General features: G+C 38.5%; 1 non-coding gene across 1 annotated transcript; it reads left to right on the forward strand.

The window, feature by feature from the left end:
• Positions 1 to 5,257: 5,257 nt before the first annotated feature.
• Positions 5,258 to 5,359, forward strand: LOC115930489 (small nucleolar RNA U13). Its single transcript, XR_004067125.1, has one exon. It is a non-coding gene; the product is annotated as a small nucleolar RNA U13 (small nucleolar RNA).
• Positions 5,360 to 25,700: the final 20,341 nt, after the last annotated feature.

Consider the following 25,700-nt stretch of genomic DNA (forward strand, 5'->3'; position numbering starts at 1 on the left):
TTTGAATGTGTTTCCTCTTGCTTCTCTAGTTCTTTTAATTGTGATGTTAGGGTGTCAATTTTAGATCTTTCCTGCTTTCTCTTGTGGTCATTTAGTGCTATAAATTACCCTCTACGCACTGCTTTAAATGTGTCCCAGAGATTCTGGTATGTTGTGTCTTTGTTCTCGCTGGTTTCAAAGAACATCTTTATTTCTGCCTTCATTTCATTATGTACCCAGTAGTCATTCAGGAGCAGGTTGTTCAGTTTCCATGTGGTTGAGCGGTTTTGAGTGAGTTTCTTAATCCTGAGTTCTAGTTTGATTGCACTGTGGTCTGAGAGACAGTTTGTTATCATTTCTGTTGTTTTACATTTGCTGAGGAGTGCTTTACTTCCAACTGGTCAATTTTGGAATAAGTGTGGTGTGGTGCTGAGAAGAATGTATATTCTGTTGATTTGGGGTGGAGAGTTCTGTAGATGTCTATTAGGTCCACTTGGTGTAGAGCTGAGTTCAATTCCTGGATATCCTTGTTAACTTTCTGTCTCATTGATCTGTCTAATGTTGACAGTGGGATGTTAAAGTCTCCCATTATTATTGTGTGGGAGTCTAAGTCTCTTTGTAGGTCTCTAAGGACTTGCTTTATGAATTTGGGTGCTCCTGTATTGGGTGCATATATATTTAAGATAGTTAGCGCTTCTTGTTGAATTGATCCCTTTACCATTATGTAATGGCCTTCTTTGTCTCTTTTGATTTTTGTTAAAGTCTGTTTTATCAGAGACTAGGATTGCAACCCCTGCCTTTTTTTGGACAGATGGACAGATGCCTGTCCATCTGCTTGGTAGATCTTCCTCCATCCCTTTATTTTGAGCCTATGTATGTCTCTGCACATGAGATGGGTTTCCTGAATACAGCACACTGATGGGTCTTGACTCTTTATCCAATTTGCCAGTCTGTGTCTTTTAATTGGAGCATTTAGCCCATTTACATTTAAGGTTAATATTGTTATGTGTGAATTTGATCCTGTCATTATGATGTTAGCTGGTTATTTTGCTCATTAGTTGATGCAGTTTCTTCCTAACATCGATGGCCTTTACAATTTGGCATGTTTTTGCAGTGGCTGGTACCGGTTGTTCCTTTCCATGTTTAGTGCTTCCTTCAGGAGCTCTTTTAGGGCAGGCCTGGTGGTGACAAAATCTCTCAGCATTTGCTTGTCTGTAAAGTATTTTATTTGTCCTTCACTTATGAAGCTTAGTTTGTCTGGATATGAAATTCTGGGTTGAAAATTCTTTTCTTTAAGAATGTTGAATATTGGCCCCCACTCTCTTCTGGCTTGTAGAGTTTCTGCTGAGAGATCAGCTGTTACTCTGATGGGCTTTCCCTTGTGGGTAACCCAACCTTTCTCTCTGGCTGCCCTTAATATTTTTTCCTTCATTTCAGCTTTGGTGAATCTGACAATTATGTGTCTTGGAGTTGCTCTTCTTGAGGAGTATCTTTGTGGCGTTCTCTGTATTTCCTGAATTTGAATGTTGGCCTGCCTTGCTAATTTGGGGAAGTTCTCCTGGATAATATCCTGCAGAGTGTTTTCCAACTTGGTTCCACTCCCTGTCACTTTCAGGTACACCAATCAGACGTAGATTTGGTCTTTTCACATAGTCCCATATTTCTTGGAGGCTTTGTTCATTTCTTTTTATTCTTTTTTCTCTAAACTTCTCTTCTCGCTTCATTTCATTCATTTGATCTTCCATCACTGATACCCTTTCTTCCAGTTGATCGAATCGGCTACTGAAGCTTGTGCATTCGTCACGTAGTTCTCGTGCCATGGTTTTCAGCTCCATCAGGTCCTTTAAGGACTTCTCTGCATTGGTTATTCTAGTTAGCCTTTCGTCTAATCTTTTTTCAAGGTTTTTAACTTCTTTGCATTGGGTTCGAACTTCCTCCTTTAGCTCGGAGAAGTTTGATTGTCTGAAACCTTCTTCTCTCAACTTGCCAAAGTCATTCTCCGTCCAGCTTTGTTCTGTTGCTGGTGAGGAGCTGCATTCCTTTGGAGGAGGAGAGGTGCTCTGATTTTTAGAATTTTCAGTTTTTCTGCCCTGTTTTTCCCCATCTTTGTGGTTTTATCTACCTTTGGTCTTTGATGATGGTGATGTACAGATGGGGTTTTGGTGTGGATGTCCTTTCTGTTTGTTAGTTTTCCTTCTAACAGTCAGGACCCTCAGCTGCAGGTCTGTTGGAGTTTGCTGGAGGTCCACTGCAGACCTTGCTTTCCTGGGTATCAGCAGCGGAGGCTGCAGAACAGCGAATATTGGTGAACAGCAAATGTTGCTGCCTGATCGTTCCTCTGGAAGTTTCGTCTCAGAGGCGTACCCAGCCGTGTGAGGTGTCAGTCTGCGCCTACTGGGGGGTGCCTCCCAATTAGGCTACTCAGGGGTCAGGGACCCACTTGAGGAGGCAGTCTGTCCATTCTCAGATCTCAAGCTCCATGCTGGGAGAACCACTACTGTCTTCCAAGCTGTCAGACAGGGACATTTAAATCTGCAGAGGTTTCTACTGCCTTTTGTTTGGCTATGATCTGCCCCCAGAGGTGGAGTCTACAGAGGCAGGCAGGCCTCCTTGAGCTGCAGTGGGCTCCACCCAGTTCAAGCTTCCCAGTGGCTTTGTTTACCTACTCAAGCCTCAGAAATGGCAGGTGCCCCTCCCCCAGCCTCGCTGCCATGTTGCAGTTCGATCTCAGACTGCTGTGCTAGCAATGAGCGAAGCTCCATGGACGTAGGACCCTCCGAGCCATGCATGGGATATAATCTCCTGGTGTGCCGTTTGCTCAGTTGGAAATGCAGAAATCACCTGTCTTCTGCGTTGCTCACACTGGGAGCTATAGACTGGAGCTCTTCCTATTCGGCCATCTTAGAACCACCCCCCTTTAGTTTCTTTTAGGTTCTGGATATTAGTCCTTTGTCAGAGGTATAATTTGCAAGTATTTTTCCCCATTCTTTGGGCTGTCTGTTCACTGTGTTATTTCTTTTGCTGTGCAGAAGCTTTTTATTTGAGTTAAATTTGTCCATTTTTGTTTTTGTTGCATTTGCCTTTGTGCTGTTAGTCATGAATTCTTTGCATAGACCATTGGCTAGAATTGTTTTTCCTAGGTTTCCGTCTACAATTTTTATAATTTTAGGTCTTACATTTAATTATTTAATGAATCTTGAATTAATTTTTGTATACAGTGAGAGATAAGTGTACAGTTTTATTCTTCTACCTATGGCTATCCAAATTTTAAATCCAAATAAAAAGTCCAAGAAATCACATAGATTGATAGAATTGGAATAACATAAATTTTCTTTGTCATTATAATCATTGTACTGTCATTGTTTATTTCTAACTTGCAGCTTAAACACAGAATGTGTGGTGCCATTGAAGTTGGTGACACAAACAGCTCCTGAAGCAAACTCAAACTTTTCCAAACCAGTACAACATTACTCTTGAAAAGAATCCCATGGGGCGAGTGGATCACATGAGGCCAGGAGTTCAATATCAGTGTGGGCAACATGGCAAAACCCTGTCTCTACTAAAAATACAAAAATTAGCCCAGCGTGGTGGTGCGTGCCTTTAATCCCAGCTACTCAGGAGGCTGAGGCAGAAGAATCTCTTGAACCCAGGAGGCAGAGGTTGCAGTGAGGTGAGATTGCGCCATTGCACTTCAGCCTGGGCAACAAGAGTGAAACTGTCTCAAAAAATAAATAAATAAAACATAAAAGAATCCCATGTAGCTAATTATGCAGATGTTGAGGGCTGACTGTATAACTGAGAGATCTTTGAAATTAACTTCATGTAAAGCACAGCATTTATTAAAGAATAGGTAATGAAATTGTGGTTACCAGGGGCTGGGGAAATGGGAAAATGTTGGTCAAAGTGTACGAAGTTTTAGTGGGACTATAGGAATGAGTTCTGGAGATCTGTTATGTAGCATGGCAACTATAATTAGTAATAATGTATAGTATACTTGAAAATTGCTAAGAGAGTAGATTTTAAATGTTTTCATCACAAAAATAACAAGTATGTGAGGTGATGGATATGTTCATTAGCTTGATTCAAACATTCTGTATTTGATACATATATCAAACCATCACATTGTCCACCACAAGCGTACACACTTTGTCATCTGTAAATTCACATAAACAAATAAATACAATTTTTGAAATCTTGTTTAAAAATGTAAACCTGGAAGGAAATGATTTTTTTCCACAAAGGAGCATTTTATCACTGACATTGTTTGAAACTAGACTCATGGTGATAACATAAAGCAGACTAATGCTTGGCTGTCTTTGCTGTTGTTTCCAAAACTGTCCACAGGCAATGCACTCCTTATGACCTATACTCTGGATGGATTTCTTCCACTGCCTTACCCTTGTTATGCCATCTTAGCAGTCCATGACAGTAGCCTCTCTTGAAGAAGGCTGGTGATAGTTAAGACACCACAATTTGAACCCAAGCAGTCCAATTTAGTTTCTGCCCATCCCTGGGACCCCTTTAGTACCCCTGGGCCTACATTTTCCTCAGTCTAGTAGAGGTTATTCAGGGTGTCAGAGACAGGGGAGGAGAACATCTCCATGGCTTCCATGCAAAAGTATGCTAGGCTCTCGATGTCCACACAACTCTCTTGTGACCCCAACCCCCACACCCAAACCCACACCCACATGGCTGGATTTGAAAGGGTGTGGCCACCTGAAAAGATTTTACTTATCATTGTTGCATCTATCTTCAAAGCGATTGATATGTCTGTTTTTTGGTAGTTAATTGTCTTGGTTTGGTATCAATGATATATTGCAGAACAAGTTGGAAATTTTCTAGCTCTCTGTTCTTTCAAACAAAGTAAATACAGCTCCTTGAAGTTGTTATAGATTTCACCAATAAAATTCTGTGGACTGGAACCTTTGGGTGGGGTAATATTTGACTTAATTTTTTTAATTAAATAAAATTAAATTTAGCTTCTGTAAAAATTACATATGACACTTACAAATAATTTAATTAATACAGAAAAGACAAAGAAGAGAAAGATGAAAGTAAAATACTCAAATCCCATCACACGTGAATAATCATTAACATTCATACTTTTGTAAAAACGAAATAATGTATTTTTCAATAAAAGGATTAAATGTAACTTATCCAAATTTAATAGAAGAAAAATAAACTGAAGTAAAACCAGTGAGATCACTTCATCCTCACGTAAATGTTTCTTCACTCCATGAGATATTTCCCAACAAAAGATTCTTCTATAGTCTTCCAGATTCTTTTGTGGTTCAGAGCATGATAAATGGGTTTTCATGCTCTGTGTGAGATGAACCTCCCTCAAACCTTGTTAAGACGTCAGCACATTACCAATCTGACATGAAGATACCAGGGAAGATACCAAATAAAACACTCAGTGTAGAATCATTACATCTCATTAAAAACACAATATGATTTTAGGTAGTGTCAAGTGCTTACCTGCAGGGCTAGATGAATGCACTAGCAATTTCATTCTTCTTCCTGTTTCAAGTATTTGTATTCTGTAACGATAATTCCCAAAGTTGTTTAGAATTTGTTTTATATATAAATCAGTTCAAGGCTCTCCACCAGTGCAGAGCCTTCATTTCTAAGCTCTTTATTTAATTTCCTCTCTAGGTTTTTTGTCATCAAGGAATTTGCTGAAGAGGGCTCACACTGTATTTCATGGGCAAGCCTGAAAGTTTCCTAAATCTTTGAAAGCAGGGCTGACTTTGTTAGTGTGCAGCCCGTGCAGCAACACAGAATCTTGCGCTGAGACAAGAAGTACCCCATGCTTGGGCTAATTCATGTTCTGCTGTCATCATTTTGAAATTCTTAATATATTTTGTATCTAGGGGTACCTCGTTTTCATTTTGCTTTGGGCCCCACTATGTAGCTGGTTTTGATGGAAAGACATTTGCTCTGACACGGTAGCTCTCAGTCACTCTCTCCTTCAGAACCTAGTAGCAAATGCCTGCTAATAATTGACATCACCATAGAGAAGTTGGAGGTCTGCCTAATGGCTTTCTCTGTTTAGGCTATTTGATATTGAAGCTCGGATGCCTGAAGAAATCCTTTTTTACCTTTGAAGCGCAACCACTAAACCAGAATATTTCTCTGTGTTAAGCCTCCTACATTGCAGAGTTTGGGGACCACAGTGTGCCCCTGCTTCAATCTGCAGATTTGTTTCAGGGAATTATTCTTGTGTAATATATTTAGGTATTTTTTTCTGACAGTTGAGAGGCCGACCCACACCTCTGTATGTTCTTGATTAAGCTGCTCTCCCCTTAGACCTCAAACTTCTATCCACAACAGCCAAGGGGAGGCTCAAACCCTCTCCCTCCAGGAGCAAGCAGAGAAGTCTCTTGAAAAAGCAAAATGAAACCCTGACCCCAAATCCCTCTCCAACTAATTTATGGTAAAATTCCTTGAAAAAGCTGTCTATTATTACTGATCCCAGCTTTGGAGCGGTGGTGGCTTCCTGCCGCTGCTAATCTCTTGGCTCAACAAAACCCATCTGTCATTGCAACTCTTCTCTCACACGTGGAACCAATTTCTTGCACTCTATCCCCTCGACCCTGTGTTAAATAATTAAAGTGGTTTTCCTTTCTTTGGGTGACTCCTGACTGATGGACACGTAGGAGACTATTTTAGTAACAGCCATTAGATTGTGTTTATTATTCTTATTGTTTAAATACTGTATATCTTTTCTGATTTTTTTTTTTTTTTGTCTGCCTGGTCTATCAGTTGCTCGAGAGCTGAAGTCTCCCATCGTATTGACAGTTTTGCCAACTTTTCCTTATAGATCTGTAATTTAAAAAATATTTTACTATGGTTCATTAGTATATGCTATTCAAGGAATATAAGATTAAAATGGTTACATGTTTCAAGTTGGAGCTCAAATCAATTTCTGCTCAAAGAATTGCATGAGCCTTTCCAGGCTTCAGTGGCCCCAAGGCTTCAGTGGGGAAAAGTGTGGTTTTAGTCTGCACATTTCTTTTCTGTGTGTAATATTTTTCTTTCTCTGGTTTCTACACCCTTCTGATCCAGTCTGCTTTTTCTTCCAAACATTGCTCAAAGTTTCTGGTTCTCTGCTTTTGCACTTTTCCCCAGAAAGGTGATGGATGTAGTCTTTCTCATTGTGTGTGTGTGTGTGTGTGTATTTGACACGCACTTATAGATATTTCCATTTCAGTGGAATGAATAAAACAACTCTATAGGCTTTTCCTTTCTGGGACTGTTTTTGTGGTATTGAAATCATCAGTTTAAAAGCATTTACTGCTAAAATAATCAGGGCTTAACTTTGGAGAAGTAATTATTCGATAATGGTTTTAATTTTTTAATAGTTATTATTTCTATTGAAAGAAATAGAAGATTTCTATTCTTTCTCTCAAGTCATTTTGATAATATATCTATTCTATAAAAGTGAACTTTTATCAAGACTTTCAAATCTGCTAGCGTTATTTTATTCTAATTCTGATTTAATTTTTAAAATATAAAACTCCTTAGTTTAATTTCTTTATGTATTCTTCTGCATAACTAAGGAGAGTCAGTGGCTTATTAACTTCATTGCCACTTTTATTCTTTTATAAATAAATAATTTTAAATTAAATTTTATAAAATATATTTTAAAATACAAGATGCGTAAAGAAAAACTAACACCCCTCCCTCATTCTACCCTGTATTTCCCTGAGATCATCCTAACAGATTAGTGTTACTGCATTTCTCTTGTCTTCTGCAAGCCTGTGTGAACACAAGCACGCACACACAGGTTTTTGTTGTTTGCTGTTTGCTTTTTGTACACTATACACATTATCCTTTAACTTCCAGTTTTCAATCTTGTGGTATATTGGGCACCCCTTCAAGTTAGGATGCATAAATTTCCTTTACTTTTTTTAATAGCTGCATAGTATTCTATTGTGTGGACATATCCTAAAACATTCAATCTCTCTACTATTGAGGGACATTAGAATTTCCATTTTTGAAATTGGTGGAAATTATGTTAAGTGAAATAAACCAGGAACAGAAAGTTAAACACCACATGTTCTCACTCATATATGGAAGCTAAAAAAAGTTGATCTCATAGAAATAAAAAGTGGAGCAGAGGATATGAGAGGCTGAGACTGATAGGAGGAAGGGAGGGACAGGGAGAGATTTGTTAAAGGATACAAAATTACAGCCAAATGGGAGGAATAGTTCTAGTGTTGTATAGCACTGCAGGACAACAATTTTAACAATCATATTATATTAATAGTTACAAATAGCTAGGAGGAGGATATTGAATGTTCCTAAAACAAAAAAATGATAAATTTTTGAGATGATGGATATGTTAATTACTCTGGTCTCATTATTATCTATTACAGGCATCAAAACATCACTATGTACCTCACAAACATGAACAATTACTATTTGTCAATTAAAAAATAAAATTTAAAAAAGAATGTTTACTTTTGAATACTACAAGCAATTCTGCAATAGAGTTTTTTTCTATGTGATTTTAAATCTATATTATAGATTCTCTCTAGAACATTCCTAGGAGTGTGCATTTTTCACATTAATATTTATTACCAGATTATTTTAGTAGCAATTTAAACTTTCTCCAGCAGTGTAAAATAATGACCATTTCCTCATATCTCCTTCAGCAGTGAATAGTATCAGTAATTTTTAATTGGTACTAATCTTCTAAGTGGAAAGGTTATCTAAGTGTTTTAATATGCAGTTATGTGGACACTAATGATATTGACCTTTTACAATATATTAGTAGGATCCATCATATTTGCTTCTTTATCAATGCCCTGGTCACATCCATTCATTCCTTGGATGGTTTATATATTGTAGGCACTCTATGTTTGGCAGATTAACCCACCGTGTGGGTCATTTATTCATCTGATTTACAGCCATTGAGTGCCTACTACTTATCAGGCACTTTTGAAGGTAGGGAGTGCAGTGGTAAACAAAGCACAGTATATGTTCTCGTGAAGCCTACATTCTACTGGGAGAGGCAAGGAACAAGTAATCTAAAGTCATATAATTTCAGGTAATGTCAAGCAGTGTGGGGAAACATCATGATAGATGGAAAATGACAGGGGTGAAGGGTTTCAAATATGGTTTGAGTAAACCTTAAAACACTTGAAAAAGTTTCCAAATGACATGAAGAAAAAGTCATGGTAAAACCTGAGGATGGTGTATTCCAGGCAAAGGAAGTACACATGCTAAGAGACAAGCTTGACTTCTTTGGAGGACAGCAAGAAAGTCCATGTAGCTGGAATGCAGTGTTGAAAGTGAGCTTGCAGAGGAAAAGGCTGGGAGCTTGAGGAAAGCCAGGTCATTTAGGGACTTAGAGGCATGGGGAAGAGATTACATTTTATTTAAGTGAGATGGTATTATACTGGAGGCTTACAACTAGAGGGAAACCATGGTCTGATTTATGTTTTCTTTTGTTTTATCATATTGGTCATTTATGGAGAATAAAATGGAGGAAGTCAAGAGTGTGATGGGGAATGTAGTTACAAGGCCATTGTAGTAATCTAGGAGCAAGATTATCGCAGTTCAATGATGAGAACAGTGTAAGGAACAAGGACAAATGGGTGTCTAGGGAATGTATTTTTTTTTTTTTTTTTTAGACAGAGTCTCGCTCTGTTGCGCAGGCTGGAGTGCAGTGGAGTGACCTGAGTTCACTACAAGCTCTGCCTCCCAGGTTCATGCCATTCTCCTGCCTCAGCCTCCCGAGTAGCTGGGACTACAGGCACCTGCCACCATGCCTGGCTAATTTTTTTGTATTTTTAGTAGAGATGGAGTTTCACTGTGTTAGCCAGGATGGTCTCTCGATCTCCTGACCTTGTGATCCCCCAGCCTCGGCCTCCCAAAGTGCTAGGATTACAGGCTTGAGCCACGGCGCCCGGCCCTAGGGAATGTATTTTGAAAATAATGCAAAGCAGCTTTTTCAGTGGCTAGATGTAGAATGTGAGGTTTCAGCAGGAAGTAAGGGTGATTCTCAGGTTTTTGGCTTAAACAAAAGCTTGGTGCTATTAATATTTACCTATCTTAGTTCATTTGTGTTGCTATCAAAGAATACAAGAGGCTGGGTAATTTATAAAGGAAAGATGTTTATTTGGCTCATGGTTCTGCAGGCTGTATAAGCATGGCCCCAGCATCTGCTTCTGGTGAGGCCTCAGGAGGCTTCTACTCATGGTGGAAAAGGAAGGGGAGCCTACATGCAGAGATTGCATGGTGAGAGACAGGCAGAGGAGGTGCCAGGCCTTTTTCAACAACCAACAACCAGTTCCAATGGGAACTAAGAGCAACAGCTCACTCATTATCACAAGGGCAGCACAAGCTATTATGAAGGATCTGCCCCCAAGACCCAAATGCCTTCACCGGGCCCCTCCTCCAACACTAGAGATCAATTTCAACATGAGACTTGGTGGAGCCAAATAAACCATAGCAAACCATAACATTAGCAAAACAAGTATTGCTAGAGTGGGGATGGGGAATCATTTTGAGAATGAAAATCAAAGGTCCTTGATTGGACATGTTGAGATAGAGATGCCTATTAAACAACCACAGGAAGGTGCTGGTTGGTGTTGGAAAGGTAAGTTTGGCTGTCAGGGAAGCAGTTCAGGTGATGTTAAATTGTGAATCTTCAGAGTGTAAGTGACCTTTGGTGGCATGGGATCCCATGGAATCACCAAGGGGGCATCTGGAAATATAAAAAGAGCTAAGAAATGAACTCTAGGGTACTCCAAAATTTAGAGGGAGAAGAGAGGAGTAAATTGGGCTGGAAAGCAGCAATCAGTGAGTGAGGTAGAAAAGAAAGCATGAGAGTGTAGCATTGTAGATAAAATTCAAATACTTGGAGATATTTCAAGGATGATGGTGCAGTCAACTCTGTTAAATCCAATATCTGTTTAAAATATATTTTCTGGTCCACTGTTCATCTTCTGACTCTCTTTAGGATTTATTTCATAATAAGATTTTTTAATATTCAAAATTTTTTTTACTTTATGGTTTTTGAGTTTCCTAATCTGTGTAAGAAGTTCTTCTCCAGCCAAGGATATATTAACACATACTTTCTTCAAATATTTTTATTGATTTTATTTTTACGTGAAAATATTACATCATCATGGATATTTTTTGTAGATCTTGTGAAATCGGGGTCTGGTTTCATTTCTTTTAGATGGAGAGCAAACTATGCTAGCACCAGCATTACAATGTCTTTTCCTCAAGAAATTGAAATATGTCCTTTGTCATCTGTCAAATTTATACATTTTTCTGGATCTATTTCTGGATACTCTATTCCACTAAATGGTTTGCCCTGTTTATGATGACTCTAGGGTAACAATTATTATTAGCCCATCTTGGGTCAGGTGTCCATTCCTGGTCTAATCAACTCTGGGCAGGAAAAGTCGCATGATATGGCTTCACATCTCTCAGCTGTAGACACAAATGATCTGAGAAAAATGTGAGCAGAGCAGACAAATTGATCAGCATTTTCACATACTCCAGCAAAAATTTTCCTCTCATAAGTATGAAAGAGTGTAAGGACCGCCATATTTATAAAGTCTCTCTAAGTATCATTACAGATACAATATTTCCATTCATTTAATCATACAATTCTAGTCTCTGGTAACAATCAGTGAAAAACAGAAAATACTCATATATGTCAAACAATCCTTTAGTTGTTGTACCCTTTCAATCCTCTTTGGATTCTGAAATTTATTTTCAACCCACAGATAATAAATAGTACATAAGATTTTGTGGTTTTAAACAGAAGTACCTTTTGAGATTACATTTCTATTAATTCCTTTTGTGTTGCTCTGTAGCTGATTCGTGTTACCCCTGGAAAGCTAGTTTCATGCCCCGGAGGAAATTCACCGTCACCACTACCAGTAAACCACAGGCAATTCTCTACCTTTCTTTAAGTGGGATGGAAAGAAATAATAAAATCATGCAAGATAAACTTACAGTTCAAAATCTAAATGGCGCTAAAACTAGCATGAGTCACACGCATAACTGAGCCGTAGTGTTGTTAAAATCATCACATATCCACATAAATTCAGGGTAGCACAGAAATAGGACATAATCTTCATTATTCACAGATTCCATATTTGCTAATTTACCTACTTGCTAAAATGTATTCGTGACCCCAAAATCAATACTTGCAGCTCTTTTCCAGTCATCTGTAGACATGCCCATAGGGGCAAAAATCCGAGTCTCTGGCTGCTCATGTGCCAGATGAGGTGGAAACCAGGCAACCCTACCTTCTAGCTTCAGCTCTCAGACAGCCAACAGGTGTCCTTGCACAGCCTGTGCAGTGCCTTTTTTTTTTTTTTCATTTTTGTGCTTGCTGTTGGTGATTTCACTCCTCAAAGTGGCCCTCAGAGCATATTGTGGAAGTGCCGTCCAGTGTTTCTGAGTACAGGAAGGCTGTGATATGCCTTCCGGAGAAAATACATGTATTAGATAGGACATGAGTTATAGGGCTGTTGGGTATAAGTTTAATGTTAATGAATTAATATATAGTAAATGGATGCCTTTAAACAAAAATGCAGATAAAATAAACTTACGTATTGATCAATGAATGAAAATGTTACCCAAGGCTCACAGGAACTTAACCCTTTGTTCTTCCTAGGAGCAATGATTCAATATTTGCTAAATCAGTGTTTACAGCAACTTTCTAAAACATAGCTAATGTGAATAACAAGAATCAACTGTATTTCAGACAGGTGCACTTTTCGAGAACAAATGCTTGACGCTCAAACCATTTTTAGCAGTGTTCACACAAAATAGAGAGAGTAAGATCCGGCTAGTTACTTTCTTTTAAAATCCCACACACAAAACCCAACTGATGACCAAGTTGATGCTTTAATATTAGCTAAGAACCTTCATTGCCTCCTTCTTACCGAGCCAATCCTGAAAGGAGAGTATTGGGCTATTAGAGGCACTTTTCCAGTGGAAACTGTAATAGCAGTTGTCTTAGAATTTGGAAGGTGTTAAAGACACCTTTTTATGTTTGTTTTTAATAGCCATTCAAAGTGGGTCTAGTTCATGAATTATTCTACCATTGTATTGATGCTGAAAGTAAAGCACAGATCATCCAAAGAAATATTTTGAGATCCATTTTCTATTGAACAGGTGATACATTAAAAACACACATAGCAAATAATCCAGGGAGTCAACACAGAACTAAAATGATCACTTTTAGAATAGGAAGAGGATTGATATCTATGGTACCTTAACACTGCACTAATAGTCATTATTAAGAACCTGAACCCAGCAATCTAAACTACTGAGTTTTCTTTCTAATGGATATGCCTCCCATTACTTTAGAAAGCATTTTATTAAAAAAAGAGGAAAAATGAGAGTGCCTCATTATTTCTCAAAATATAAATACAGCACTGACTGCAGATTAACTCTGAAGTGTTCCCAGGTCAGTTCAAAGGGTGGGTGCTCTCATGTATATGAGCATACACAGAAATAACACTAATAATAAATTAAATGATACAAGAGATTACTTTCCAAGCTTTAAACACAAGCTAGGTTTTTGCTTTGTTTTCATACTTAGACTTTTTCTCTCTGCTATTATAAGAATAAAATTCTCAGTTTAGATGTATCAGATGTATAGTCCACATTGACTATTAAACATAGAAGATGAGAATTTAATTACGACTACATCGATGGTCCTTCATAATCTTATCCCAGCCTTGAATCTCTTCACCACCCTTTGAACCTCCTTCAGTTGCTCTCACCTCCTGTCCCCTTTCTCTGTCTACCTCCCACAAGCCCTTACCCAAGTATTCTTTGAACTTCACATTGTCACTATCTTACCTGGGACTGTATCTTCCTTTTATATTATCCTTCCAGTTCCCATCCGTTTCCTAAAGCATTCCAAGAACCCATTGAAAATATGTCCTCTTTTTCCTGCCTACCAAATTGTACCTATAATTTGCCCCATCTATGTGGCATTTTAGAAAATAAATTTACACTTTACATGTATGTGCATGGTTGACATACCTGTAGTTATGTTATGTAAGGTATTTCTACCTCAGTAAGATTTTGCGGGCATAGGTCTCTTGTTATATTTTTATTCTGTTTTCCTGAGCACGTAAATTTTCAACAAGTTCCTGTGAGTTACATTGTATTTCTTAATGGGTATAACTACAAACCAGGTATGGGAGAATCAGACTGAAGATTCAGGGAGATTTTCCAGGAGGAAGTTGGGAATAAGATAAAGGATTAAAGACAAAAATAATTTTACCTAAATGAATGATATAATTCCTTTTATAATCATCTCTCCTAATTTTCCTACTTATACCCTACATGAAAGCCAAGCTGCACACTTCCCCAAATATTGTTTCCTCCCTCCATGGGTTTTCACATAGTCACCGTGAGCTGGGCTCAAATCCCCGCTGCTCGATGTAAGAGCTGCATGACCTTAGACATGTAACTTAACCTCTCAAAGTCTCAGTTTCCTTATCTGAAAAACAGGGATAAAACTGATACCTATAGCATACAATTTCTGTTAAGACTGATCGATATTCATAATGCAAAATACCCCATCCTTGCCATCTTTTAAGGCAGTGTTTATTAGATAATAGGCAACAACTCATTGCACTGGGAAATAAAGTTTATGGGTCCCAACCAGAATTTTTGGTTAAGTGGAAATCAATAGAGTATAGTAGAGTAGAATGGGACATAACAGAGCATATATCTCATAATATGGGAAGATACTGTTTTGTGAAATTTTTATTCCAGATCTACATTAATGTGTGTTCTGCACTATGACACAAAATGTATTTCTCACTGAGGGTATAGGAATAAAAATGTTTGAAAAACACTTAGTTAACATTAGTTTCAATTGCATGTCATTCATGAAGCTACTCCAGATTACATCACCCAGAATTGAACTCTCCTCTTCTGACCTTGCACTCTTTTTTTATGCCACATTCTATGTCATATTAGAGCTGTTTTTGTAAGTATCTCATTTTTATAGCAGAATCTCTTTGAGCATCTAGGGCATGCATTGTTCATCTCTGAATACTTGGCAGGGCTACTCTGAATACTCTTAGCATATTTGTTTGCACATTATAAATGCTAAGTGCGTATTTTGTTAATAGATGACTAAGTTTTACCCATATTTAATTCTAGAGGTGACAAATTGACAAGGGATGCCTGAAAAATAATCTAGAGGCAAATGTGCGGGAATGTACTTCAATAGAAGAGGAAGAAAAACCAATATCTACTTATTTGTTGCAATGAGGAATTCCTACCGACCAATATAAAATATTTTTGAAGTTTTCAAAAGATTTTGTTATTGGATGAAGCATTTCCCTCTTAACCTATAGAGGGCAGAACTTCTTAAACCGGGCTTAATGGATAAACTTTAAGAGTACATAAGCTCTGCAATTGTATGTAAAATCTGCTTATGCGTGTGTATATGCATATGCATGTGCACGCACGCGTGCACACGCACACACACACAGCCCCCCGGAGTGCAAGGGTTAAAAACTTTACATCCTCTAAGCAGATGTTCCATGATGTAAAAAACCATAAATATGCCTGTGACACATCTCTTTTAGGAAAACCAAATTTTTCAACTTTCTGCATTTCCCCTAAGCCTCAAGCCTCTTTCCTCTTATCTTAAAAACCATCCAGCTAGGGTTAATAATCCAGTTTCTCTCCCTAGTCCAAAGGACACCCTCTGCTATGAAATTAGTCAGGGAGGGAGGCACTGTGACTCTTTCAGGCCATTAGGAAATCATTTAGCCACTGATGTCCTATGGCCTGACCCCTTCAGTAATCTCCTATTGGCTTTCCACAGCAGTAAATCACCTGTTGGCCCAGCACCTGGCCGGTTTTGGGAATATGTGATCATCGTGCTCATTCGCCCTCTCTGGAGCTACAGAAACCCGATGGGTGGTGCAGAATCTCACTATGGTTCCATTTGCTTTTGATCTTTCGGCTGGATAAGGCATGAGCAACAGGAAAGCAAGTACAACCGATGGTTATTTGGGACCTCTTACATAATGGGGCCCCTAGGCAGGGGGGCAAGTATAGCAGCATCCAGAACAATTGGGAGGGGAGAGCATCCAGTATTTAAGTGGAATTTAATGTCTGCTCTTTGGTCTGAAGCTCTGACTTGGGATTCCCCCTACCAGCGGGGCTTCTTCCAGCATAAACAGGAGAATGGCTGGGCAGCAGTGATTAGGATGATGTAAACACTGTGGCTATTTAAACAGCTGCTTCCCTTCACCTTGAAGCTCATCCTCTCTCCTTCATACTAATTTCCACCATTAAAACTGACCTCGCTCTCCAGAGATGAGATGCCAGAGCCTTGGCGAACCTGACCTAAGGTTTGAAACCCAAGTAGAGATTTCCAGCCAGCCAAGAAGTATACAGACACCTTACTCTCTGATTATTCCGGGGCAAAGTGTGCCACCTCTATATGGAAATGTTCTGATTCCAACTCAGTAGTTCTCCAGACCTGCCCTTTGCCAGCCTACATGTCATCAGCTTGCAGGAAAGTAATCCAGGTTGGATGCTAATACAAGAAGGCTGGACTCTCCGAGCAGCAATTAGCTGGAGGAAGGGAAGCGTCATTCTGGCAGGTGAAAGAAATAGATTCCTGGTTTTGTTTTTCTACTGCGTGAGATCTAAAAGCTTGAAACATTCTTCTCTTCACATGCCCCTCCCCCTTGGCCTTAACTGACGACTTACCTTCTGGGCAAACAGTTTCGTGGTGAAATCAAATCACCAAAAAGGTGACTCTTTTTGGAGGAGCGGATCTTAGGACAGCAGCGCTCTCCTTTGTCCCTTAGCCCCTCAAGGTGCTGTTTTCTATTCTTGGCTGAGTTTTTCTTTCCCCCCACTTACCATTATACTTCATACTGTTTGACTTTCAGCAGCCACAGCCTGGGGAACATCTGAACTTGGCTACCTTTCCTCTTTGCTGTCCATAATAACTCCCTTCCTTCTGGACGGGCAGGATATTAATTCTCCACATGGTTCCTGATGAATTGGAAACAGAACAGGCGGTATCCATTCGCCAGCGGACTCCCATTGACCCATAGTCAGTTTCCAGGGTAGAATTTACCAGTAGTCTGAATTTTTCACACAAACAGGAAAGAAGGTTTCAAATTCCCATCTGTATCCACAACCCTCAGCAGAAAGAGGCGCAGTGGCTCTCTGCCCTCCTGATGGCCATTCCAGTCAGTAACCATGTAGTCTTGCGTGGTGAGCTCATCAAACTTCCTTCTGACCTAGAAATATTGGTGTTAATGGTAAAATAATAAAGATATTTTGCAGACATTTCTTCCCATTTGCCTGCTCTTAGCACTCACTTCCAAAACAGGCCTGTTTAGACTTCTCTGGAGAGGTGGTTATCATGGATGCTTGGAATTTGGGAGTTCTGCATTCCTCTAACGCAGCTGCTCCCTTAGCCTCTATTCCTGCCTTGGTTGGAGTGAAGAGAGCCTCACTTGCTCACTCCTCCCTCCCCAGCCCTCAGCCTCACCAAAGGGTAAGCAGTCTCAGCACTCATTCCATCCTGTCCACTGCTCCACTTTACTTTAAGCATAACAAGCAGCCAGGCACTTTGGCTCACACCTATATTCCCAGCACTTTGGGAGGCTGAGGTGGGAGGATCACTTGAGGCCAGGAGTTTGAGACCAGCCTGGGCAACATGGCAAGACCCCATCTCAACAAAAATATTTTAAAAAATAGCCAAGCATGGTGGTGCACACCTGTAGTCCTAGCTACTCAGGAGGCTGGGGCAGGAGGATACCTTAAGTCCAGGAGTTTGAGGTTGTGGTGAGCCATGATTATGCCACTGCGCTCCAGCCCAGACAACACAGTGCACAATGAGACCTCTTAAAAAAAAAAAAAAGTACCACAAGGAGTCCAAAGACCTCCATGTGCTTTAACACATGAATTTCCATCCCATGAGATCCCCCAAATGACCCTATCACAGACCACCAGCCCCTCACTGTGCTCTTTCAATGAGCCACTCAGTAGCAAAACACTCTCTGTTCTAAATGCTTGTTCTAAAGGAGACGTGGTTGCCTCTGAGGGCAATTTGCTCCCGGCAGCTTCTTGCTCTCAGCCCTGTTAGTCACAGGTCTGGGCTTCTTCCTTTGCTTTCAGACCTTTCTCCCCTTTCATCATTGAAGCATTCAGTCTCCACTCCAGTTACTCTGCCTGATTAGGCTTACTTATACAATGACCCCAGCACCGTCCTCTGTCACAGAAAATTGTAGCTCTGGCCCACTAGTTGTGTCCTGAAATAGTTCCTGCTGATTCAACAAAAATGACCATCCCAACTCTCCAACCTCTCAACTCTGTGGTCTCCTCTTCTCTAATGACCACTGGAGAAGAGGGCCGTTCTCCAACGGTACTCTGCCCTGTCTTGGCCTCCCACCCCTACAGTCACACCCTAGACCTGTGCATTAGTAAGTACTGCATGCACTGTGCATTAGTAAGTCCTGATCACAATTTCAGTCCCCTTGCTTTGACATCATCACCTCTTATCTTTTGCCAGATCACTCTCTCATGTACCCCAACTCCAAAAATTATCCTACCCCACCAGGATTTACAAACCGTTGAGGCCTGGAGTTTTCACTTGCCTTACCCAACTTAGAGCCTATGGTTCACATTCACAGTTACGTATTGCTCTGCATGTGCCCTTATCTTCTGTCTCCTTCCCTCCCTTTGCCATCATCTGGGAAAGCCCAGACCCTGGATTCATCCCACTTTCTGCCTTCTCCCTATCTCCCCAGGAGCAGCTGGCCATGGCTGGAAAAAACATAAACCCACTTTGTCATGTCACTTTCTATTCATGATGTGAACTTTGAGTGTGTCTTTGTTTTTGGTTTATGTTCTCAACATGTTTGTGAGATTTACCCAGGCTTTGGGTGTAGCAGTAGTACATTCGTTGTTGTATAGTAGTCCATTAGATGAATATACCACTATTTTTCCATTTCACTACTCATGGACATTTGAGTTTTTACTGGTTATGAAGATTTTTGTAAATGCCTTTTTTTGGTATATGTGAAACCATATATGAGTAGAATTCTGGGTCATAGAGTGTACCTCTGTTTAGCTTTTGTAGGTCTTACAGTACTAAAAAGCACTGTATCGATTAATACACCCATGAACAGTGTACAAGACTTCCTGCTGCTCCACATTTTTACCAACACTCGATAATGTCAGGTTATTCCGTTATAGTCACTCTGTTAGGCATATAGTAGGATCATATTTTTAGTTTTAACTTATATTTTTCTGATAACTAATGATGTTGAATAACTTTTCATATGTTTATCGATCTTTTTGGTAAAGTGACTGTTCCAATCTTATGTCCATGTTTTGTTTGGGTTGTCTATGCGTTTCTTATCATGTAGAAGTGCTTTCAATATTCTGGATATGAGTTCCTAGTCATTGAAAATACAATCATGCATCGCTCAACCATGAAGATATGTTGTGAGAAATGTGTCATTAGGTGATTTTGTCCTTGTGCGAACATGATAGAGGGTACTTACACACACCTAGATGGTATAGTCTACTACACACCTAGTCCATATGGTATAGCCTATTGTTTCTAGGCTATAGACCTGGGTAGCATGTTACTGTACTGAATGCTGTAGGCAATTATAACAGGATGGTGAGTATTCATGTATCTAAACATATCTCAAGGTAGAAAAGATGTGGTACAAATACAATGTTATAATCTTATAAGATCACTGTTTTGTATGTGGACCCAGACTGCATTGCAATTATCTCCTTATTATGGCTTGTCTTTTCATACTCTAAATGGTGTCTTTAGATGAAGAAAAGTTTTCAACTCATTAGTCTTCTCCTTTATGATTAGTGCTTTTTGTATCCTGTTAGAAAATGTTTGCTTTGCTTATCTTATGGAACACATTCTTCCATATTGAAAGCTTTATTATTTTATCTTTCACAATGAAATCACTCTTTAATCTACCTGAAATTGACTAACAGATTTTTAAGTATGATGTATATATGAGTTAAGTCTCTGTTGAAGATTACTTTGGAGTGTAGGATATTTGAAGGTAAAAATCCTTAATATCCCATAGAGAAAGACTATGCCTACAGATACCAAAACATCTGTTCAATTTAGGGCAAAAAATCTATTAATTTGATGGTTTCATATCATGTTGACCAACTAAATGAATGATATTCTAACATTTTGACTAAAATGGTTCAATTGCCAGTTTGGTTTTTGTCTTGTGTAAACACAGCAAAGGGACTAAACATAAAACTCTACTTAGAAAACAGTGATCTTGAAACTGGCTTCTGGCCCAGACATAATTACTCCCAAGATACACCTGTTAACAAACTTGGGCTTGATTTCCTTAGTCACCTCTTATTATGATTATAAATTAATCATTTTCCTGGCAGGGGGCTGAATCGAGTCTGCTAAGTTTCCTCTGGCTTTCGTATCCAGTGACTATATCTTTCTCTGCTATTCCAGGCAAATCAGCTGATTAATATGAAATTCAAACATAAGTAGGTTTAAAATTGCCACAGGCCACAATGGATAATGTTAGGTTATGTGAAGGGGGCAAGATTATTTTTTAAGGTCCTTTTAGCTGTAAGAGTTTATATGTATATGTGTATGCATATGTAAACATACACTTATAAATAGATATACAGAGATACACAAATTTTTATGTGTACATTTATATATAAAACCATAAATTGTAAGAATTATTTATTAGCAATTATAGAGATTTCTGTGAAAGAATCATATTGCTTTATTTATTCAATCTTAAATCTTACCATTACTAATGTAACCTAACATTTCATAAAATTAATAAAGTAACCATCTATAATTCTATCACTCAGATATTACCAATTTTATTACTTTGGGGATATTTTAGATTTTGTGAAGGAGGAAAGATTATTTTTTAAGGCCCTTTTAGCTGTAAGAGTTTATATGTATATGTGTATGCATATATAAACACACATTTATAAATAGATATACATATCTATACACAGCAGTTAGAAATCCCATGGACAGAGCAAGCAATAGTGTCTTCAGGCATATGCCCCAATCAAAGTCGTGGGTGGAGGTGACAGCACTTAGCCTGAGCAGCTTCTTGTTTGGGCAACTCAGGCATCAGCTCAGTAGCAATGGGGATTTATTTAGTCAACGGCTCTCAAGGCTTCTCCTGAGAGCCTCTGAGCTCAGCAAAGGGCTGTTTAGTTGTAGAATTGTTGGATTCATTAAGATATCATTAAGAGTTTACATTTTAAGTCTTACTAGCTCCCTCTCATGACTGAATTGTCCTGACAGCATTCTCAATACCAGTTATTTTACAAAGTAAGAATCTTAAATATTTGGGAATAGACTTGGCCTCCCTCTCTCCATCCCGTTTCCCTAACATTTTATTCTTGGTCGTGAAGTAGCCAGCTCAGATAATAGGGGGCACGGTTTCCTGGGAAGAAAGTTAGGTGGGATGTCCCTTACTTGTCTTACACTGTCTGTGTCTTGTTTTGTCCATTATTAGGCTTGAAATTTATGTGGGAGTGTTTACAACCATCTCAGGCTGGTAGTATGATGGAAACAAAGAAGGTATACTTTAAAAAGCTAAAGCAACCCTTTCTTCTCATCAGGACTTTGTTATGTAGCTCTCAAAACAAAAGTGACTTCCATGTTTCCTTAACTTTTTGGGTAGTCATTTATGGGTTATGTATAATAATATATATTTAAATGTTGATCCGGTGTTTAGCACTTTTCAGCTTTCCACCTTACCCCTATACCTTTAGCTTCTCTGCACTCTCTAACCTCACCTGGGTCACTCAGAAGCAGGCCTGCTTCTTAGACCTGGTCCATTTCCCCCTTAGGTAGTAAATCTGCAGTGTGGACTTACCTCTTATGGATGTATTTTCTCCTAAGATTCATTTGACTGAAATATCTTTATTTCACCTTAGTCTTAAAAGATATTTTAATGAGTATAAAATTCCACTTGCAAGTTATTTTCTTTACATGTATTGAAGATACCACTCCACAAACCTCTGTATTCTATTGTTTATGTTGAGAAGTCAACTGTCAGTGTTACTGTAGTTTCTTTGAAGGTAATCTATCTTTATTCTCTGTCTGCATTTAAGATTTTCTCTTTGTCTTTGATTTTCTGCAGTTTCTCCATAATGCATCTAGGTGTAGATTTCTTTTTATATATCTTGCTTTGGATTCATTGGGTTGGTGGGATCTGTGCACTGGTGCCGTTTGTCATCTTTGGAAAACTCTTAGCTATCATCTCTTTGAATATTGACTTAGTCTCATTTATTCTATCCTTTTCTCCTGGGGCTAAGATTACAAAGATCTTACATGTTATTGTTCTGCCCCATATCATGAATGCTCCTTTAGGTAACTTCAAGTGTTTCTTCTCTCTATGACTTCAGTTTTGATATTTCTGTTGACCTATTCATCAATTTTGTCTTCACTGTCTAATCTGCCATTAGTGGCTCTTCAAATATAGCTTCTGTCCCATTCAATTTTTTTTCTTTCTTGAATTCTGGTTCTATACATTTAAAATGTTCTCACTTTATCTTCTGACTCTTATTCTCTCTTCTCTATTACCCCTAGTTTTGTTTTTTGTGTGTATTTAATTTATTCTAACTTATCTTCCAGATTAGGAATTCTCTCTTTTAGGGTGTCTAATTTGCTGTTAAAGCCATCTTTTAAAAAGAAAAAAAAAACAAACTAGGTTAATTTCTTTTTAATTTATAAAACTTTTATCTGATTATTTTTCAAACATGGAATGTTGCATTTTTAAAAATGGTTTTGTGTTTCTGCAGATATATTTAAGCTTATTGAGTGTTTCTTTATACATAGCCCAGTTGTTTTACAGTCTGTGTCTAACAGTCCCAATATATGAAGTATTTTAGGGTATTTTGCTGTTTTCTATTTTTCTGGTTTTACTCATGAAGACTAATTTCATTGGGTGTTTGGTTGTATCTTTGGCTGTGTGCTACAATGCATATGGAAAATTATTTGCAGAAATTAGTTGAGCATATAGTGGAGGTACTTCCCTCTAGAAAGTGTTTAATTTTGCTTCTCCAAGGCACTTGTGGTCCCTATAATTCTATAATTGCCTTAAACCAAATTCCAGGCTTTACATTACCTGTGTAACCAAATAATTCAAAACTAGCAGGAAACTCCCCTTGAGCTTTACTACTTTGGTTTGCCCACACCTTTGAGTACATTACTTGGAATCTCAGCAGTTATTTTTTGAGGGGTGTGTGATAAGGGGTGCAGGGAGTTGGACTGCAGAGCATTTCTTATAGCATGCTCCATCTTGTATAGGCCATTGGATTTCTGTCCAGTCTCTGTCCACTGAGAAGGCCATCAAAGATTATAATAAATTGGGATTGCCAAACTCTCAAAACAAAAGTGACTTCCATGTTTCCTTAACTTTTTGGGTAGTCATTTATTTGTTATGTGTAATAATATATATTTAAATGTTGATCTAATTTTTAGCACTTTTCAGCAGCTTATGCAAGTAGCAGAATGCTCTGTGAAATACGTTTTTTCCCATGATGTTAAATTAAAAACTTGGGCTGGGTATGGTGGCTCACACCACCTATAATCCTAGTGCTTTTTATTCCTAGCACTTTGGGAGGCTGAGGTGGTTGGATCACCTGAGTTCAAGACCAGCCTGGCCAACATGATGAAACCCCGTCTCTACAAAAATACAAAAATTAGCTGGGTGTGGCGATGCACACCTGTAATCCCAGCTACTCAAGAGGCTGAGTCAGGAGAATCGCTAGAACCTGGGAGGCAGAGGAGGTTGCAGTGAACCAAGATTGCACCACTGCACTCCAGCCTGGGCGACAGAGTGAGACTCCATCTCAGAAAAAAAGGAAAATTAAAAAATAAAAACTTGGATATATTTTGGGATACAATTTATATGTGCAATAATTCTAAAAACACAATAAAAGGTTTAAAATACAGTTTCTGCTTGTCGTGGATCACCTGATACTCCACCTGTGGCAGCCTCTGCTTCCTTTCCCGACAACCCTCATGCTCCTCAACGTACACACAGATGCATAGAAACACCTTTTTTTGTTACTGTTTTTCTGTAGGAAAATAAATGAAGACAACTTTCCTATTTTATTTATATTACATCTCTTGGATCTATTCTTTTTGCTTTTAAATTTTTTATAGTCATTACTTGTGGGTTTTTTTTTTCTCACTCTGAGCTATGGAGAATTTCACAAGCTGTTTATCTAATTTCTTGATTTACTATTCATTCTGTTCTTTAAGGCCTCCACTCTATTTGCCATTTTTAGTCCAACAGTTTCTCTCTGAAAGTATTCTTTCTTGTTCTCAAATTGTTCCTTTTTCATTTATATAATACCTTATGGAATCCATTGAGAATATAAATTACATTTTAAAAACAGTTTTCTGCTGAAGTCAGCTTGGTGCGTGATCTGTCTCTTCACAGAACGTTTCCTCCGATAATTCAGATGCATCACTTTTTTTGAACTACGGAATTTTTTTCTTGTATAATATTTTTCTTTGTTTTGTTATTCTTTTAGATGTTTGTGTGCATCCAATATGTGGAGCTCAAATAAGTTGTCTTGAAAAAATATATAGAGAGAAAGAGAAATAATATATTTTTGTATTCAAATCTTTTCATCCTTAAAAAGGAAGGAAAAGCTTCTCTCTCTCTCTCTTTCTCTCTCATATCTATTCTTTGCCCAGGTAAGACTTTATCTACCTGTGGAAGTAGGAAGAGAGTTGTTCTGCAGAGAGTTCCACTGCTTACCAAGTTTTCTTCTCTGTTTGCCACTGCACTGCCTTCATTAGGAGCCCCTGTGACTCAAGGAGCTCTTGCTGCAACTTCCTGATCGCTGAAGTTACGAAAACCGGTTCTCTTCCCAAGGCTACCAAAGCAGTTTCTGGGCATGCTGAACATTTCTGTTAATGTCTCACAAAGCCCACTGCTAAAGAATATTTCCCCTTCTTACCTCACAGATATTCCCGTAAAGAGCCATCCCTCCCGCCTGTTCTCTGGGAAGCCCAGCGTAATCTCTTCCCTGTATTTAGGCTTTCACAAAAGGCAGGAAGAGCCTAGGGCTTTTGTGTTCCGCTCTTCAACAATTCCCTGGGCAAGAAAATATTAAGGGCTTTCCTATGTGCTTGAAATTGGAGAATTAAAAGATAAAGAGAGCAAAATACAGCTTAGCTCAAGAATGGCAAATTGCTGTAAGGTATCTGGTTATCAAAATATAGAAGTCACATTTAAGTACATATTCCTTGAAAGAAAAAACGAAGCAAGAACAGAAACAAAAAGAATAGAAGTTACTTTTTCATTTCTTCAGGAAGCTGTTTGACCAGTATTGGGACTGGTGACTGTTTTATTTCTCCTATTTGAAAAAATCAAAGCAAATGAGCACATAGTTATTTTTAAATGTATGTTCTGAGTATGATGAAGAAAATGTTTTCACCAAATGTACCAAGTTTATTTATCATCAGTTGATGACATGGGATTGATGTCATCAGCAACTCTTAGGTGGTCTAGAATATGAGTTTTGATTACTGCCATGAGTGTCTAAGTTTTGATAAAATGTTAATAAAAGCTATACTTTGGGTCATTTCCATAGGAACTTGGGAAAATTCAAAGTGAAACAGTGAATCAAATTTTTAATGTGGTTTTGCTATCACCATTAAAAGCTGTAGG

Source organism: Gorilla gorilla, chromosome 14, assembly GCF_029281585.2.
Source record: "Gorilla gorilla gorilla isolate KB3781 chromosome 14, NHGRI_mGorGor1-v2.1_pri, whole genome shotgun sequence".
Taxonomy (NCBI): Eukaryota; Metazoa; Chordata; class Mammalia; order Primates; family Hominidae; genus Gorilla; species Gorilla gorilla.